This window comes from Pan paniscus, chromosome 13 (genome assembly GCF_029289425.2).
Source record: "Pan paniscus chromosome 13, NHGRI_mPanPan1-v2.0_pri, whole genome shotgun sequence".
NCBI classification, from domain to species: Eukaryota; Metazoa; Chordata; class Mammalia; order Primates; family Hominidae; genus Pan; species Pan paniscus.
Genome location: NC_073262.2, coordinates 123,411,702 through 123,430,584, shown reverse-complemented (window position 1 = coordinate 123,430,584; position 18,883 = coordinate 123,411,702). Strand labels below are relative to the sequence as shown.

Sequence of the window (18,883 nt, the reverse complement as noted above, 5' to 3'; positions counted from 1 at the left end):
GGCCTCCCAAAGTGCTGGGATTACAGGCGGAAGCCACTGCACCGGGCCTATCTCCCTCTTAAAAGGGCCGTTGGGATTATTTTAAGTCCACCTGGAGAGCCCAGGATGCTCTTCTCATCTCAAAGTCCTTAATCACAGCAATGATATCTCTTTTGCTGTATTTTCTATATTCATAGTTTCAGAGAATAAAAACGTGGACATCTTTTGAGGTGGGGAAGCATTATGCTGTCTACCATAGATCAAAGCAATTAGGCTGAATGAAAAGAAGCCATCCTCAAATGTTATCTAGTCATGACTCCATTTATAGAGCAAAATACCTGTTTGTTAACAAAAAAGACAAAACTCAAAAATGTAGCTCAGATCTGCTAAATGGATTTTAGGTTTAGGCAAATTCAACCACCTTGCCACAGGTAATCCTAGCAAGAAGTTGCAGATACAAACTTGAGCTTTCTGCAGTCAGATTCATTCCCCAGAGAAAGGCAGGAGAAACTGAGCTCCACATTCCAAGGTTTTCCAATCTGCTAATTACTCCACCTCCCAAGATACATTAGTGCGTTATGCCAACTGGGTGCCCCTTGCATGAAAAGAAACAAAAGATATAGGGAAGAACTATTCCTTTTAACAATTGTATTGTTTAATTTTGTTTAGGCTTAGCAGTGCATGAGCCCCTTATACTTTTTGAAGGTTGTACATATTTCACAATAAAATTAAAATTCGAAATAATCAAGAGGAGGCCCTAAGACTGTAAGAAGTACATTCATTGTGGAGGGCTTTCATGACAATTCTAAATTTGGGACTTTTGAGGGTATAAAATGGAAAGCAATTGAGACTTTGTAATCGAGGAAGTAACAAGTTCAGAGCTGCACTGGGAGATGACTGCAATGACTGTATAAGATAAGGATGAATACCGAGGGTGTATAACAAGATCAGCGAGAAGAGGATTGCCATTGTTCCACCTGGACTAGGTTAGTGACCACAGGGAGGGGAAGCAGGGAGACTTAGGAGTATATTGTGATATACTAGGGAAGAGTATCTCAGTGTTAGGAAGTGTCAGCTTTGTAAGTTTTTATCAAGCAGCTCCTGGTATAGTGTATGGGTTCAGTAAGACATGGAAACAGATTAGTTGTATGAAGAAGGGGGCATTAAAGATGAGGTTAAGATTTAATGGTATGGGGAACGTTGGGATCATTAATATGAAGAAATTAGGAGGAGGGGTGTTAGTGAATAGGAGCACCGATGGTGAGTTTTTGACAGTCTTTGCCAGCTTAAGTTTGTATCTAGCCACATAGCTAGATGAGGCATTAACTTATAATATAAGATAAATCAAAAGCTCCCCATGTTCCATGAATATCTATTCTCATATCCCGGCTGTTTAAGACTTTCACCAAAATTTCTTGTTTATCCTTCATATAGATCTCGCATATTTTTCAGGATTAATTTTACTCCTACATATGGTAATAGTTTCTATTGAGATGATAAATGAAATCTTCCTATCCATTATAAAATGATAAGTAGTTATTACCAGTCTTTAGGAAAGCTCTCATTTTTTGTGTGTTTCACATGAAACAGTGTTCTGCTCTATTGCTCTGAGTATGGCTGGCACAGAAAGAGTTAAGTGGGGGAGGAAAGCTCTTGGTTTCTATGTTTTTTGTAAAATGGCATTCTGTTCTATTGCTGTAAGAGCCTAGCGGGAGAAAAACAAGCAGGGCCAGGGTGCAACAGCGGCTGGACAGGGAGAAAGCAGCAGTCAAGGAGCATTCAGGGCACAAGGTAAGAGGTTCACATTGCTTTTTTGTTTGTTTTCTTAACGTTCACCATTCTTTTCTTATACTCTATTAGTAATGAGAAAACACTAATATATAAGTGTATCTGAAGCTTTCAGGTATGGAAATGGATTTTCTGTGACTATCAGTCTCTGAAAACAAGCATGGATAGGCTGGTGTATGACCCTTGAGACCTGTGATGATGGGAGTGATCCCCTTCTTGATGGGTCCTCAGTAAATCCAACACCCTGCAGACACAGTATGCTATTGTTACAGGAAAGGGGTCCCAATCCAGACCCCAAAAGAGTGTTCGTGGATCTTGTGCAAGAAAGAATTTGAGGCTAATCCACACAATAAAGTGAAAGCAAGTTTATTAAGAAAGTAAAGAAATAATTCATAGGCAGAGCAGAAGCATGGGCCTCTGATTGCCCCTTTTTATGATTATTTCTTGATTATATGCTAAACAAGGGGTGGGTGGATTTCCCATGAATTTCCTGGAAAAAACACGGGTAATTCCAGAGCTGAGGGTTCCTCCACTTTTTAGACCACATGGGGTAATCTCTGGACGTTGCCATGACATTTGTAAACTGTCCTGGCGCTGATGGGAGTGTACCAGTGAGGATGACCAGAGGTCACTCCCATCACCATTTTGGTTTTGATGGGTTTTACCTGGTTTCTTTACTCCAATCTGTTTTATCAGCAAGGTCTTCATGACCTGTATCTTGTACCGACCTCCTATCTCATCCTATGACTTAGAATGCCTAACTATCTGGGACTGCAGCCCAGTAGGTCTCAGCCTCATTTTACCCAGCATCTGTTCAAGATGGAGTTGCTCTGGTTCAAATGCCTCTGACACTATGAGGGTGCTTTGGCAGGAATTATCTTTGGACCACTTTGGCTTTGATCTCCCAGGGAGTGATCATGTCATAGAAATGGAAGTAAGCATGTATTTTGTCTCTCCAACTGAACTGTTCAGAAACAGTTAATAATTTCATAATAATATTACTAGTAATTGTAGCAGCAGTATGTGGTTAATCGAGGTTCCATGTGCATTTCTTTCACGGTGTCTTAATTTTCACATGAAGTCCATGTTTCAGGGGTTGTTATGCCTGCTTTACAGATGAACAAATTGAAATGTTAAATAACCTAAATAACCTTGCCCAAGAGCTTATGAGAGTGTTGGGGCTGGGATGAGAACCTGGTCTTATCTGAATTCAGCACTCAGGTGCCGAAACACTGTGAGAAATAGAGGTAGTTTATTTCTTAAATGATAAAATCATTTAAATGTTCCCAGTATCATACCTAGCATTTAATAGAGACTCAGTACATTTTAGTTCTCTCTTTCTCTCTTTGAAACAACTAACAAAACAAACAAAAACTTGCCACAGTTCCAAATTAGAGTGATATGTGAAACTCAAAGGCATAGTAAAATAATGGACTTTAGGAATTTAGGAGCTCCAGATGACAACCAAGAAGTCTAGGGGTGAGGACTCCTCCAGAGTAGCCCAGAAGAGCTATGCTAGACACGTCCGAGGCAAGGAAGGAGAGGGCAGGAAGAGGCCGTGAGGGAGGCAGTGACCACCAAGAGGGGAAATGGGCAGAGAGATAATCCAGATAACCAGAATAACCAAAGAACACATTAGAAGAGCTAATGTCTATTATTCAAGACTAAGTTGTCTCCAATTCTGAAGTATCAGAATGTCTCCTCACTGTACCCTGACATCATTATGAACACTCAAATTTTGAGTAAAAATTTGCCACCTACAAAGACCCTGGGCAGCTAGAGTTTTTCCTAAAGGCTGAAGGAGGATGGGTGGCCCACCCATGCAGTTAAAGGTACTGAAGACAAACAATGTCCAGTAACAGCAGGAAGCAGGCTGCTCTCTTGGCCATTCTGCAGTAGACACAGATGAGCCTTCCTTTCCCATCGAACTAGAAGGTGACCCTTTATGTCAGAGTAAAAGAAACCCAACCCTGCTGGTTCTGTGAAAGGAGACTTCTAGGGGGCAGGTCTATACAACTGTTCCCATGCTGTCTTGTCCTCATGCCTAACCAGGGACCACTACTAGGGGCAGGCACCATACATGCTTGGACAACTAACAGGGATTGGTTTCCAGCAGCCTTGAGGGAGATTGGGTAAAATGTTTTGTCAAGATGAATCCCCCTGGAATCATGAACGCGATGACACACCATCTCTAAATGGCTGTTTCCCGCATGTAATGTCAGGTTTTTCTTTTCTCTTTTCCCCTAATCCTCTAGGACTGTCCGTAAGTGGAAGCATCTACTGAGGCTTAGACGAATATAACCATGAATATCAATAAGATCCTTGATCCTTCTCAGCATAGGTGAGTGTGCTGGGGCCATTTCCCAGCTCTTTGAGAGATGAGGGGCTATTACGCCCTTGCACTTTTTAACCTCCTATTCTGTAGAGACCGCAATCACACACTGCCATAATTCCATTAGTTAATGAATACTCTGAGAACTTGTCCATCATAAAGATACACTTAAAAGTTAATCAATTATCTCTTCTCTTAATGTTTTCTCCTGTTTCTTATACCTTCTCATTTAATGAAACCATACTGGAAATATTTGATTAATTCTTGAATTTAAGATTTTCATGTGCTTGTACAGATAGGTTGAGAAAGGAAAAAAGTATTTCTGATTTTTCCCCTGTTTTTGCTCCATATTCCCATTTCAAGTTATTGGGTAGTGTGGTCTAGTGGGGAAATTGCAAATTTGAGATGAACAGTTCACCTCTGCCCCATGGCAAGCTGATGTTTTTTTTTTTTTTCTTTGAGATGGAGTCTCACTCTGTCACCCAGTCTGAAGGCAGTGGGACAGGATCTCCACTCACTGTAACCTTCACCTGCTGGGTTCAAGCAGTTCGCCTGTCTCAGCCTCCCTAGTAGCTAGGATAACAGGGGTGCACCACCATGCCCAGCTAGTTTTTTTGTACTTTTAGTAAAGACGAGGTTTCACCATATTGGCCAGTCTGGTCTAGAACTCCTGAACCTCGAGTGATCCGCCCGCCTGGGCCTCCCAAAGTGCTGGGATTACAGACGTGAGCCACCACACCTGGCCAGACTGATGACTTTTGTGCTCTTCTTTGCTGAGCCTAGACTCGGCTTCAGAACCCTAATCAATTCAGGAAACCAGGCAAACATTAGCAATCAATCAGTTCCCAGAGGTAGATGTAATTAGCCAATTTCCATCTAATAGGAGGAAACCCTAAATTAGGACTGGGATATCAAACTCATTTCTTTCAGTAGCTAGCTGTGACTTTAGGCAAATTACTTAACTTCACTTTGCCTGTATCCCTCCTGATCTTTACCTGGAGAGACTTCAGTAGCATTATGTCGTATGAGCATTTGACTTTGCAAATTCAACTATACATATTCAAGCAAATAACAACAGCACTGATAGTTTTCCTACCACAAAGCCCCAAATGCATATAAACTACTTCTTCTGGTACCCAACCAAAAAAAAAAAAAGTAATCTTTTTCAATGCAGTAGGAAAACTGGTTAGATTGCCCTCATAAGGAAGACGAAGTAAACACAAAATCATTTGTGCTACATTTTATGAGCTTTTAAAGAGATTTTTGAAGGGCAATTTTAATTCTACACAATTTTTGCCTGATGTGCTGATTTTAGATTTAATCTCATTTAAGTAATGAATGCACTCTAGTAAATGTCAGAGCTAATGAGTGGCTGTGAGGTTAACAAGAGGGGTGATAGCACTTTTGAAAGTTAAAAAAAAAAGTGCTACCCAAATATATGGCGATAGTGTGATGATGGAGGTGGTGATAATAAGAAAGACACCCTGGGCACCCTGAGTGTCAAGAGAACTTTAACATTTTGCTAATGAGACATTATCATCTTTGGTCACCAGCTTATATAGTTTGGATATTTGTCCCACTCAAATCTCATATTGAATTGTAATCCCTAATATTGGAGGTGGGGCCTGGTGGGAGGTGACTGGATCATGGTGGTGGATATCTCATAAGTAAATTTCACTATCCACATGGTGCTCTCTTCACGATAGTGAGTTCTCACCAGATCTGGCTGTTTAAAAGTGTGTGGCACCGGCCAGGCACGGTGGCTCACGCCTGTAATCCCAACACTTTGGGAGGCCCAGGTCGGGGGATCACAAGGTCAGGAGATCGAGACCATCCTGGCTAACACGGTGAAACCCTGTCTTTACTAAAAAATACAAAAATTTAGCCGGGCGTGGTGTCATGCACCTGTAGTCCCAGCTACTCGGGAGGCTGAGGCAGTCAAATCACTTGAACCCGGGAGGCCAAGGCTGCAGTGAGCTGAGATCACGCCACTGCACTCCAGCCTGGGTGACAGAGTGAGACTCTGTCTCAAAAAAAAAAAAAAAGTGTGTGGTACCTGGCTCACTCACTCTTGCTCATGATATGCCTGTTCCCACTTCACCTTCTGCCATTATTTTATACCTCTTGAGGTCTCCCCAGAAGCAGATGCCATTATGCTTCCTATATAGCCTGCAGAACTGTGAGCCAATTAAACCTCTTTTCTCTACAAATTACCTAGTTTCAGGTATTTCTTTATAGCAATGCAAGAACAGCCTAATACACCACCTAAAAACCATTATGTTTGATTTTCCTTAAAGTGATCCCCCCCGTGGATTCTCTCACATTCTCTTCATAAATCCATGAACTCCTAGAGAATCCTTAAGGTAGAGTCTCGCCTGCCTACAATCAGTTCAGTAATTTAAAGGTGATACTGAGGGAAGGTAGGAAGAGGTTGGATGTGTGCATGAACTTCCAAAAACTTTGCTGTTGTGCTGGAAGATAACCTGAAGATCCTGGAGATGTACAAAGAGGGAACTCAGACATGCTGCCCCTTCAACACAGGCAGCAATAGATAAATGGGTTGGTTTATTGATTCCAAGTCTGGGGGTTGTTTGGGGCATTAGCAACATGAATAGGGTTGTGTAGAAATCAGCCAAGGGCAGAGCCCAGGAGAAATGGAGATCTTCTTTCAAACACTGAGGATGAAACATCAACCAGACCATCTTATCTCCAAGATGATGGAAAAGATTTTAGGACTGATTGCCAGAAATAGTAAAATCTAGAAAGGAAAGCCAGTATTGACCTAAAGATGGGATTCTCTAAGAAAGGAGGGACTTAGAAAGGATCAGAAAGCTCAAAACGCATCCTGGCATAAAATTAGGGGATGACTGGATGGAGGAAAGGCCCCATCTCAGAAACTTTACAGGAGTTACCAGAAAGCCATGATGGATTAAGAAAGAAGTTAATTCTCATAGGTTTCACAAATGAACCCAATCCAAAATAGACATCAATCTAACATGCCAAAAGGTTGGGGATGGAAATCAGAAAATGGTCATCACTGGCCACGAATTTCTAAGTTGCTGGAAATAAAGATCTTAATAATCACCATGTTGGTCACATGGCTTTGGATTCATTAAGAAAACCATAAATCCAGTTCTGGGGCCTAGAAAACAAATTCCTCAAGAATCAAGGGTGGGATGGACGATGAATGCCATTGCACGCATAATATGAGCATTTTCACCATGCAGCAATGAGGAGCAACTTTGTGGTTTCCAGTAATTTTCAAACTCCCCCAACTGATATCTTGCTGATTGGCTGCCACCCAAATGCCTGTCCATACCAGAAAGCAATATTAGGGATGAGAAAAAATAAAGGAATATTAGGCAAAGAAACTTTTAGCATTTAGAGGAACACGAAATGTGAATAAGCTGTCTCCAATCTCCTGAAATTCATTTTTTTTTTTCTGAAGATAGATATTCCTTAGTAGTAAGGAGTGTGTGTGTGTGTGTGTGTGTGTGTGTAGGGTTTTTGGTTAGTTTTATTTTACTGTGCTATAGATATTTAAAACATTACTCAGAGAATTCTGAGTACTTTTTTAATGGTAGGACTCAAAAATACTGGCAGGCACAAACTTACCTCATTTTCTAGGAAATCTTTTAGTGTTCAAGCCTTCTTTCACGTTTTTAAAATCATACTAAAGAATTTCAAGCAGGCCAGGTGCAGTGGCTGACGCCTGTAATCCCAGCACTTTGGGAGCCCTAGGTGAGTGGATCACCTGAGGTCAGGACCTCAAGACCAGCCTGGCCAACATGGTGAAACCCGTCTCTACTAAAAATACAAAAATTAGCCGGGTGTGGTGGCACACGCATGTAGTCCCAGCTACTTGGGAGGCTGAGACAGGAGAAACAGTTGAACCTGGGAGGCGGAGGTTGCACTGAGCCGAGATTGTGCCACTGCACGCCAGCCTGGGTGAAAGAGTGAGACTCCATCTCAAAAAGAAAAAAAAAGAGAATTTCAAGGAGACTTAAGTTACAGTAAAAGACAATTTATAGCATTTGACTGTTTCACACACACACACACACCCTTCTCTGCTTTTATAATTTCCGTTGCAAAGAAATTAAAGAGATTTGGCAGAGACCCCAAATATATCTAGGTGGTGATCTATTAAATTTATGCCCAGATGAAAATGTATAAAATCATATTTTGCAAATTGAAATTTTATTAGGCCATTTTAGTGTTTTTTTCTTTCATCTTTCTCAAATCTAGCATCTTTCTTTCAATGATTCTTCTAACACTGTACGTGGAAATGCTACTCACAGATCTGACAGAATATGGCTCCCAATTTACACGAATAGGTTTATTGCAAAAAAGATACAGCCTATGGGGATCATGTAAAAAAATGCTGTCCTTTGAAGACTGGTTTTAATGTTTCATTAATAATCCATTTAAAAATTTTTGCATAGAGACAGCTAATGTTCTCCCTCACGTTCTGCCTGTTATCTGAGATCCCATATATATGTATATAAGGCTGCTTTTATGTATTATATGGACTGGGTTAAATAGACCCATTTCAATTAAGAAATGTCTTGGAGGTATAAATGAACACATGATTGAACAGGCAAGCAACCGCACAGGCACTGCATAGGAAATGCCCCTACCTCACACCTTTATTTCAGTGCACTCCTTCATTAACGCCGTGGTGACCCATTTCTAATGCTTGGCTGTAGCCAGAAATGAGAAGCATATTCGCCAGCCTTGTAAAGCCAAAAATGAATAACAATAATTTAAAAAACCTGGCCATGATGATCTTTCACTTAAAATAAATACTAGCAAAAGAAGTGCTTTCCTTTAAAATATCCAAAGAAGGTATTTATTCACCCAGAATTTATCAAAATGACAAACAATGTAAAGAGACTCTTTTTAAGATGTGTATTACTAGGACAACACTCTGATTTAGTGTGGCCTCTGGGGTTTAGGAATCTGCCTTGTTAACAAATGCCCCCAGGTGACTCTGATCCAGATAATCTTTGATTACCGGTTTGAGAAATCCCATCTTCTTAAATGCTTCAAGAGGGAAAGTTATGTTAGCTTTCAGGCTTAATTTTCTAGAATATTTTCTTGCTTTTTAGACATCAGCCTCGTTCAATTACTCCACAAAGATAGAACTCCATGGAAACTTACTCCAAAATAAATGAAAATGAAGGACAGAGTATAAAATATTTTTTTTGGAAAATTATGCCCAGTTTTCTTTTGGTCTGCCATCTGATATCTTTTAGATCTCATTCTTTTTTAAGATCTCCAAATTAGCATTTCTTTAAAATATTTCAAAGCATTTGATTTAAGGGAGTTCTCTGCGATAAAATTTTTAAAATGCTTTTATTGTTTTCAAGTGTTAGAGAACCTGAAAATAACTTTGATTCTACAGAAATGTTCTAAATTTATTTCTATTTTTCCACATTCATTAGCAGGTGATCTCTGCAAAAGCTCATGAGAAAGGAAATACTTATGCTAATGTTTGTATATTATACTGAACACAATAATGTTTACATGCTTACATTTCCACTGTATTTTTGAGCAAATATATGAGAAAATAACAATTGTAATGATAGTAGAATGGTAGTGGCAATAATTAATATTTTTGGAGCAATTACTGCATTCAAGGCATGGTGTTAATTACTTTATATGCACTGTCTAAGGTATTTGTCTTACCAAACTCATAAGGAAGGTACAGCTTTATTTTAACTTATGGGGAGAAAACTAAGGCTTACAGAAGTTAAGTAACTTGCCCATGGTCATGGAGATTGTAAATGATGCAGCAGGGACATGAACCCTCAGGCCACCTGCCTCAAACACCCTTGCTTTTAACCACTCTGTGGTCCATGGGTCAGCAGTAAAATAATTGTCAATGCAGTTAAACTCTGGTATGTATTTACAGGATTAAACAAAATGCCTTCAGCTGCTAAAGCCTGCTAGATACAGTTCAGGATTTTCATGCCACCCTAACATTGATCACTCATGCAACATCCCAAATGACATTTTAGAAACTGTTGCACATAGTTATCCTTAATAAATATATTTCCGAAATTTTTTATGAGCAAACTATTTAACTACTGGGGATGAGGCGAATCTCTCTCTTGCTTGACTTCTCCTTACTAGCTCAGGTGCCTCCTAGTTGACAACACTGAGGTCGTTGCCTTGGAACAGAAAGACAATTTGTGGAAGAGGCAGTCACTGGGAAGGCTTCACATTCTCCGCCCCAAATAAATCTCTTCCTCTTTCTTCAAGCTGAGTAGTGAAGGCAAAGTCCTCTCGTTTCATACTGGAGGCAAATCTTAAAATTCAAACACTGAAGAGTCCTAAAATAAAAAGACTTAATTAAGGAACCATCAGATCCTCCCTAGGAATAGGCTTCAATGTGTAGGAGTGAGCAGAATGTGACTGGATGGCAGCGGGGGAAAATTAGATGAAAGAGTATGGAAACAGAACAACCTCACCTAGTTCACTAGGTACCTAGGTAATCTTTGGTTGACCTCTCAGAGCATATTCAGGCATGTTACCTCCATAAAGGTATTCAAGACTTGTATAGTGTCAACTCTGTCCCTTGGGCTTTGTCAACTGTAAATGAAATTGACATGTGTTTCTATACAGCTTGTGTTTAGATGTTTCCTCAGTTTGGTAGGAGTGTTTTTTTAATCACAATATGAATGTCTTTTATGTAAGCTACAACTCAATTAGTTCCTATTTCAATTAAGGATGAAGATGAGTTTGTCTTCTACTTCTTTTTTGTCAAATGACAACTATATAAGGAAGAAATACATTTTTCTTTCTACCCAGACTACTGGACTAGCAAAACATTTAAATTATCTTGTCTCATTTTCCTAGTACCACTATCTTTCTCCTTCTAACAATCTCAATGAAATGTCTCTAACTGCTCTGTGCTAACTGTATCAGTTTTTCCTGAGTTCTTTGAAATTATTTTTAGAAATTTGGGTGGGTATATGTATATACACATGTGTTTGTGTGTATATAATTTTCACATAAATGCAGTCAGGTGACAAGGCAAGTCCATGTGTAAAGTAAAATATGTGAGACAAATGGAAAATACTCAGTTATTTGGATAGATATGTGTCTCGAAGTTACCATGGAGATTTTCTGAATTCATTACAACACAATGGGCAAGCAGAGATTTAGGCTGGCATATGGATAGAGGCACTTACTAGCTAATAGGATTCCTTCATGTTTCTTCATTGTATCTAAGAACATGTACTATTTGGTATAATTTAGAATTTATAAATGATTGCGAAGTAATTGTTATTTCATATTTGTATATCAAAATGCAGTGGTGGTGGTAATAATTTGAGGCAAATCTTTTAACTTTGTCCTTAACCATTACTTTCTCATCACTGGTTATAATATGAATGATCAGAGTTTGTGAAGATGGTAATTTTTCTTGAAAGACTATAGTTTTATCAAGGTAACAATAAAGAAAAGGCTCCCTGTATGTCTGAAGATTTTTTCTCCCTTGTAGCTAATTTGTAACTTTCCTATTAAGCTGTGGCATTTTGTGCCTCAGAGAAGAATGAGAGTACTGATATTTGGATGGTTTCATTTTCTGTCATTTCATACAAATTGAACTCATTTTCACCATCTCTGAAGAATATTCTTTTAATGTGTGTGTTATACTTTTAATTGTATCACAGTTCAAAAGAGATGCCTTTGGACCTACAGAGTAAGTCTAAAATACAGCCTTGTGTTCATTCTTATTATCACTGTGTGTTTGTAGGTGATTGGGTAGCTGGAGGGATACACAATTTGAGTAAGTTTTATTCACTACAATCTAACTAATTAAGGTTTAATCTTTTCAGTAATGTGATATGTGTGGCTCAGAATGACGTCAGTCTTGTCCTTGAAGACGGCTGTGCTATAATCTCTAGAACCCTGGATCTACTCTGAGATCTATTTCAATCCATAGCCGAGTCCTAGCCAAGAAGAGGTATTTCTAAAGCTGCTGATACAGGGGTTCCCACAAGATTGCAGCAGCCCATCTCTTGCTCATGACTTGGCTGAATTTCCTGTTGAACTGAGTATTGCTCATTCTTTCACAGGGTCATCTCTCTCCTCCAACCAGTACCATGGTCACTTATGCATCTGCCAATAGCTGAGGTCCTATTATTTTGCCATTGTTAATTCCCGCTGCTTGTTCAAACCTATCGAACATGCAGAGGCAGATGTTTTAGTCCGTTTGTGCTGCTATAACAAAATACCTAAGACTGGGTGATTTAGGAAGAACAGAAATCTATTTTCTCACAGTTGTAGAGACTGGGAAGTTCAAGATCAAGGTGCTAGTAGGTTATCTGGTGAGAACTGCTCTCTGCTTTCAAGATGGCACCTTGTTCTTGCATCCTTCAGAGGGGAGGAATGCAGTATCCTCACAAAGTGAAAGGCAAAAGGGTAAGCCAGCCCAGTTCTGTCCAAAGCCTCTTTCATAAAGGCCTTAATTCCATTAATAAGAGGAGGAGCCCTCATGACCTAATCACCTCTTAAAGGTCCCACTTCTTAATACCATTATACTGACCACTAAGTTTTAACACATGTATTTTGGAAGGGACATATTCAAACCATAGCAGAAGGTATGGTGGTAGAGATGGGGAATGAGTTAAAAGAGCACAAAACTCTTGAGCTAGAATTCAAGCTATTTAATTTAAATTTCCAATGGCCACAAAAATTCTTTTTTCTCTTGCCCTTTTGCTTTGGGAAATGCATTTCCTTTCTCTCTGCCATTATCACAACACTCATCGCACACTCAAGTATGGATATGTTACCACAGTCAGTAGCAGAGTTCCTTGCTGATAGAAGGCAAGTTGAGATGCAACAAAAGAATTGGTGCCATTCTTAAAGGTTTGTGAAATAAGAGCCAAAGGGATTAATGTATATTGGCTAATGACATAAAATTCCAAGCATATCTATTCAATAAGGTCTAAATAAATATTGTTCAAGATCAAATCATTTGTTCAAAATGAAAGATTAGATTCATTTAAAAATCTATTCTTTGAGAAGTCATTATTTGAGAAAAACCTGCTAGACTAGAATAGGAATGTCACAGAGCTTCATAAAGTGTTATTTAAAAATGTACTAAAATATGTAACAACATGTATCTAGCAAAAGACATGAAGGCTCCATTTGGTTACAACTGTGTATGCAAATGTGTGTGTGTCTCTGTGTCAGATGTGATATGGGTAAGGGAAGGTGGTGAGAAAAACTACAGTTTTCTCCCCTAATCTTTGATATAAACTTTTATACTTCTATAAGGGAGGGCTTATATATATAATTATTTGAAAATATGAACAGCATACTATAGGAGAAAGAACCTAGGATTTAGAATCATAAGAGTTGGTTTCAAATTCTACCTACCTCTACCATTTCATAGGGATCTCATACCTTAAACTTTAGTCTTTTTGAAAGTGACAATAAAAACTGTGTCACAGGATTATAGTAAGGATCAGAAGAGATGATCTATGCATAAATCCCTAATAAATGTTCTTGTGCTTTTATTGTTACTATCATAAATATTGGTTGTTTTTATCATGAATATCACTTTGATTTTCTCAATCAGATTCTGATGGGTTGTAATGTTTTATGAAATTATGAATACATCTTTCTATGAAGAACTGCCCGAGACTGGGTAATTTATGCAGGGAAGAGGTTTAATTAACTCACAGTTCCGCGTTGCTGGGGAGGCCTTAGGAAAAGTACAATCATGGCGGAAGGCAAAGGAGAAGCAGGCACCTTCTTCACAGGGCGGCAGGACAGAGTGAGTACATGCAGGGGAAATGCCAGATGCTTATAAAACCATCAGCTCTCGTGAGACTCATGCACTATCACCAGAACAGCATGGGGGAACCACCCCCATGATCCAATTACCTCCACCTGGTTCCACCCTTGACAAGTGGGGATTATAATTCAAGATGATATTTTGGGTGAGGACACAGCCAAATCATAGCAACCCACTCCCCAACTCTACCTCCATGTCTTCTGCTGTGGTTTCAATGTGTCCCCTCCAAAATACATGTATACTTTTTCTCACCACCTTCCCTTACTGACATCACATCTGACATGAGATACACATATATTTGCATAAAACAACTGTAGCCAAATGGAGCATGTATTAGTCCATTTTCATGCTGCTGATAAACCCAAGACTGGATAATTTATAAAGAAAAAAGAGGTTTAAGGAACTCACAGTTCCACATGGCTGGGGTGGCCTCACATTAATGGTGGAAGGCAAAACGCATGTCTGATATGGCATCAGGCAAGAGAGTGTGAGAGCCAAGTGAAAGGGGAAACCCCTTATAAAACCATCAGATCTTGTGAGACTTATTCACTACCATGAGAACAGTATGAGGGAAACTGCCCCCATGATTCAATTTATCGCTCACCAGGTCCCTTCCACAACGTGTGGGAATTATGGGAACTACAATTCAAGATGAGATTTGGGTGGGGACACAGCCAAACCATATCAGAGCCTTTATGTCTTTTGTTACAGTTACATGTTGTTACATATTTTAGTACATGTATTTTTTATAACCCTTTATGAAGTTCTGTGGCATTCCTATTCTAATCTAACAAGTATACATGTATATGTGTGTGTATATATATATATATATATATATAAAATTTGATGTTGAGATATAAATGTTTATCATTAAAATTAGTTTGACCTTAGAAAGGAGCTTATCATCTTTTTAATAATGAAAGGGAGAAATAAAGGCTTGTAGGGAAAGAAGGGAGGAAATAGGGAAAATGAAGAAAAGAAACAGGAAGGAAGGAAGCGACTGGTTAACCATATGTCAATACAAGGTGCAGGAGACTTTTAAATACATTCTCAACAATCTGAAAGGTCATAATTTTATCTCTTGTGACTTGAAGAATCTAAAATTAAGAAAGGTCATCTGCCCATGTCAAAGCCTAAATTAAGCTCCATCTGGCTCATCCCAGATGTCCTATTTGTTTTCGTGTCCCTGCAGTAGCTAGCACACTGGGGATAGTAAGTAAAAACATAAGGGAATTAAGAGCTCTTTGAAGGAAAGGAGGAAGTCAAGCTTTCCTCTTTACCCCCAGGATATTATATAAAATGTTGAAGGAACTTCACCAAGTCCTCTCCCATATTACACTTCAGATATTTTAAGATAATAAAATAGAAGGCTTTCATCCCTGGGGGTTTTCAATGGTTGATTTTCCACTTCACCTTCCTTTCTAAACCCCTTCATCTCCTCATTCTGCAATCAACTTTTAACTTAGGTGGCTTCAAGTAACAGGTAGTGGTTGCTAGGATACTGTCACCAGCCTCAGAAATCCTGAATATGAACAGCAAATTTATTTCTATAGCTCTCATTTTTAGCCATTTTAGCATGTTGTGTTATATCAATATATGAAACACATGAGTCTACATTACTTAATTCAAAGTGAGGCACCTCACATACATTGTTAGGTATAAAAATTTATATATAGGTTATATATAGGTGGCCGGGCACAGTGACTCACGATTGTAATCCCAGCACTTTGGGAGGCTGAGGCAGGTGGATCACAAGGTCAGGAGATCGAGACCATCCTGGCTAACATGGTGAAACCCCATCTCTACTAAAAACGCAAAAAATTAGCTGGGCGTGGTGGCTTGCACCTGTAGCCCCAGCTACTAGGGAGGCTGAGGCAGGAGAATCACTTGAACCTGGGAGGCAGAGGTTGCAGTGAGCCGAGATGACGCCACTGCACTCCAGCCTGGGCAACAGAGTGAGACTCTGTCTCAAAAAAAAAAAAAAAAATATATATATATATATATATATATATACACACACATATATATGTAATGAAGTTCCAAATGGTCTTATTCTGTGTATCTCCAAAAGCACTCGTTGTTAGAGTCTGGGAGTGAAGCAGCAGATGGATGAGATGCATTCATACTTATAAAAATGAGGCTGAGAGGAAGTTCAGGGGACAAACTTAACCTTTCAATGAATAAGTTAGGGGAGGAAAAATTTTGCTCGTTAGGGGAAACAATATATTATAATGCCCTGGGGATATTGATTGGATATCAGTGGTGACAGTATAGTCTAAATTCACTATGTTCACGGAGGTTGGTGGTAGTGAGGTAATACTACATTTAAAAAGTAAGTAAAAATAACAACAACACTAACGTGGAGTAATGGAAGACAACTGCAAGACTGTAATCTTCATAGGGAGAGACTGTATCTGCATGTCTACCACTATATCCCCAGTGTCATGCGTTGGACCAAAGCCTTAGAAAGTGCTCATTGCTATCTGATGAATGAATGAGTACATGGATAAAAGCTGAGAAGCAACAGCATGATTTTATCCATGATGGAAAGAGATTCCTTCCCCTAATCAGGACAGCAACTTCCTGAGGGTTATGCAACTAGAACCACACCAAGGAACGAAATACCAACATTCAGAAAGGCAGTCAAGGGGTGATAGAAACACACTAAGCATGCTGAATATGTAGCAGCTGGAGAGCCATATGGGGGCAAAGAGGAAAATGATAATGGCTCTCCAAGAACATGTGCAAAGCCTCAAAAGAATTCTATCATCACAAGAAAGGGACCTGGGGCTAGGGTCCAGAATTACCTTGATGGGGCCCAAGGCCTATGGCTCTTCCTAGGGAGAAGTATAAACACCGCATCTTTCATCTTTCAGGCTTGTGTGTCCTGGGAAACAAGTACATATATGTTTAATTCAGTTAAAAATTACTTCCAATTGGCAGATGTTAGGATATTAGCTTCAGCACAGAAAAGTGGTATTAAAATATTCACTAAATACATCAATATGTTAAACCGTCTGTGGGCTTTAAAATTGTATTGTATATTCCATTATGGAAATATGCATGCGATATGTTAGGTGAAGAAAGTAAAAACACAAAACCGCGTGCACACACTGTGTTTACAGCTATGTTAAAATGTACAGTTATAGGATTTTAGGGAGAGAGACCAGATGATCATTGATAGAGATGCAAATATTTGGTATTTTAGTGTTTACTGAATATTTTTCCTGTAAATTTCTCTGTAGTAAACTTCATTATGTAGAAAGAGGTTGTTCCATCTAATCAGTCATAGCATGCATTAAATGATATTTCCAGATGGGGATGGACTGTCTGTCACTCCCGCTCTAACACAGAAGGACCATAATGTAGGTTATACAGCCTATAATAGGGTTCTGCAGGACTCTATCACTGAAAATAAAATGATTTGCCAGCAGGCGTACAGACTGAGGAAAACAGCATTAATAAACTTTAAAATGAGTTTCCCTAGATGAGTTTTATTGTCTTCCTATTTAGGTTATATTAAGTCAGCTGTCAACCAGACACTGAAGTTCAATTTATCAACATTATTAATTAGGTAGACCATTTCATAATAATATTTTCTTGCATTTCATTCAGGTCTCAGTGAATTTCACATTGTTCTCCTGCTGGTCATTTTGTTCTTAATAAAAGAATGAAGAAAGTTCCCGAGCTTCTAGCCTGGAAAGAAAATGAAAGGTGTACAATAGAAATACAATTAGCAGTGATACTTTCCATATTTCATCACTTTTCTGTAAACAGATGTTTTGTTAGCTGGCCAGTCTACAAGTGCATGAGTCACATGAGGAGCAGCATTACTGAAATCCTTTATGGCAAATAAAAACCAGCTCTTGTCTTGCAAAGACTCCTTCAGAAGCCTCACACATTCAAGGTCTTACAACATTTTTTATCCCTTCCCTACCTCTTGGCCCCATAGTCTTGAACACCCCTCTCATCTTTATACCCCCTCAGGGGATTCAGAGTGCAGAGAAGATTTTTTAAAGAATTTTAGGAATTGGGTCAATGGAGTTTGTGTCTAGAAACTTCATGTTTTGACATACTGAGGGTATCTATACTTTTGACAGATATTTTCTACCTGAGATTTAATGGACAAGAGAGCGTAACAATTTTTTTTTTTTGAGACGGAGTCTCACTCTGTCGCCCAGGCTGGAGCACAGTGGTGTGATCTCAGCTCACTGCAACATCTGCCTCCCGGGTTCAAGAGATTCTCCTGCTTCAGCCTCCTGAGTAGCTGGGACTACAGGTGTGCATCAACACGCCCAGCTAATTTTTTGCGTTTTTAGTAGAGACGGAGTTTCACCATGTTGGTGAGGTTGGTCTCGATTTCTTGACCTTGTGATCTGCTGAGAGCGTAACAATTTATAGACACTTGACACTGTTAGATTCAGCTTCACTCATAAGTTGTCTGACCAACCATTTTGGACAAGAGACTCTGAGTCTGGAACACAAAAACAAGATAAAGAGGAGAGGTCCTGTCTTCTGTTTTTTTCTCATGATCGAAGATGTGCATGGGGGTTGGCGGTTGAGGAGTGGTCAGAGAGGTGTCAAAGAAAGAGTGGAGGTAGAGAGGAATACTGGGAAATCTCAGCTCAGGATGATTAGTGTCACTTGATCTCAGAATACCTGTCTTTCAGTAGGGCATAGGTTGGTGACATGGTTTGAGTCTGTGTTCCCACTCAAGTATCATCTCAAATTGTAATCCCCATGTGTCAAGGGAGGAACCTGGTGGGAGAGAGGCGATTAGGGTGGTTTCCACCATGCTGTTCTCGTGATACTGAGGGAGTTCTCATGAGATCTGATGGTTTAAAAATGGCAGTTTTGCCCACATCTCTCTCCCTTGTGCCACCATGTAAGACATGCCTTTCTTCCCCTTCACCTTCTGCCATGATTGTAGGTTTCCTGAGGCCTCTCTAGCCATGCAGAACTGTGAGTAAATT

General features: G+C 39.4%; 2 long non-coding RNA genes across 2 annotated transcripts in view; one reads left to right on the top strand and one right to left on the bottom strand.

Annotated features, from left to right (window-relative positions):
* Positions 1 to 1,643: 1,643 nt before the first annotated feature.
* Positions 1,644 to 18,883, top strand: part of LOC117979469 (uncharacterized) — a 125,345-nt gene continuing 108,105 nt past the window's right edge. The window contains exons 1-2 of the long non-coding RNA XR_004670330.3: positions 1,644 to 1,770; positions 4,023 to 4,108. This is a non-coding gene — a long non-coding RNA (uncharacterized LOC117979469). The remainder of the gene's footprint in view (positions 1,771 to 4,022; positions 4,109 to 18,883) is intronic.
* LOC103786116 (uncharacterized) overlaps positions 1,762 to 18,883 on the bottom strand; it is an 859,517-nt gene continuing 842,395 nt past the window's right edge. The window contains exons 15-16 of the long non-coding RNA XR_010109414.1: positions 16,718 to 16,797; positions 1,762 to 10,434 (exon numbers count right to left, since the gene is read on the bottom strand). This is a non-coding gene — a long non-coding RNA (uncharacterized LOC103786116). The remainder of the gene's footprint in view (positions 10,435 to 16,717; positions 16,798 to 18,883) is intronic.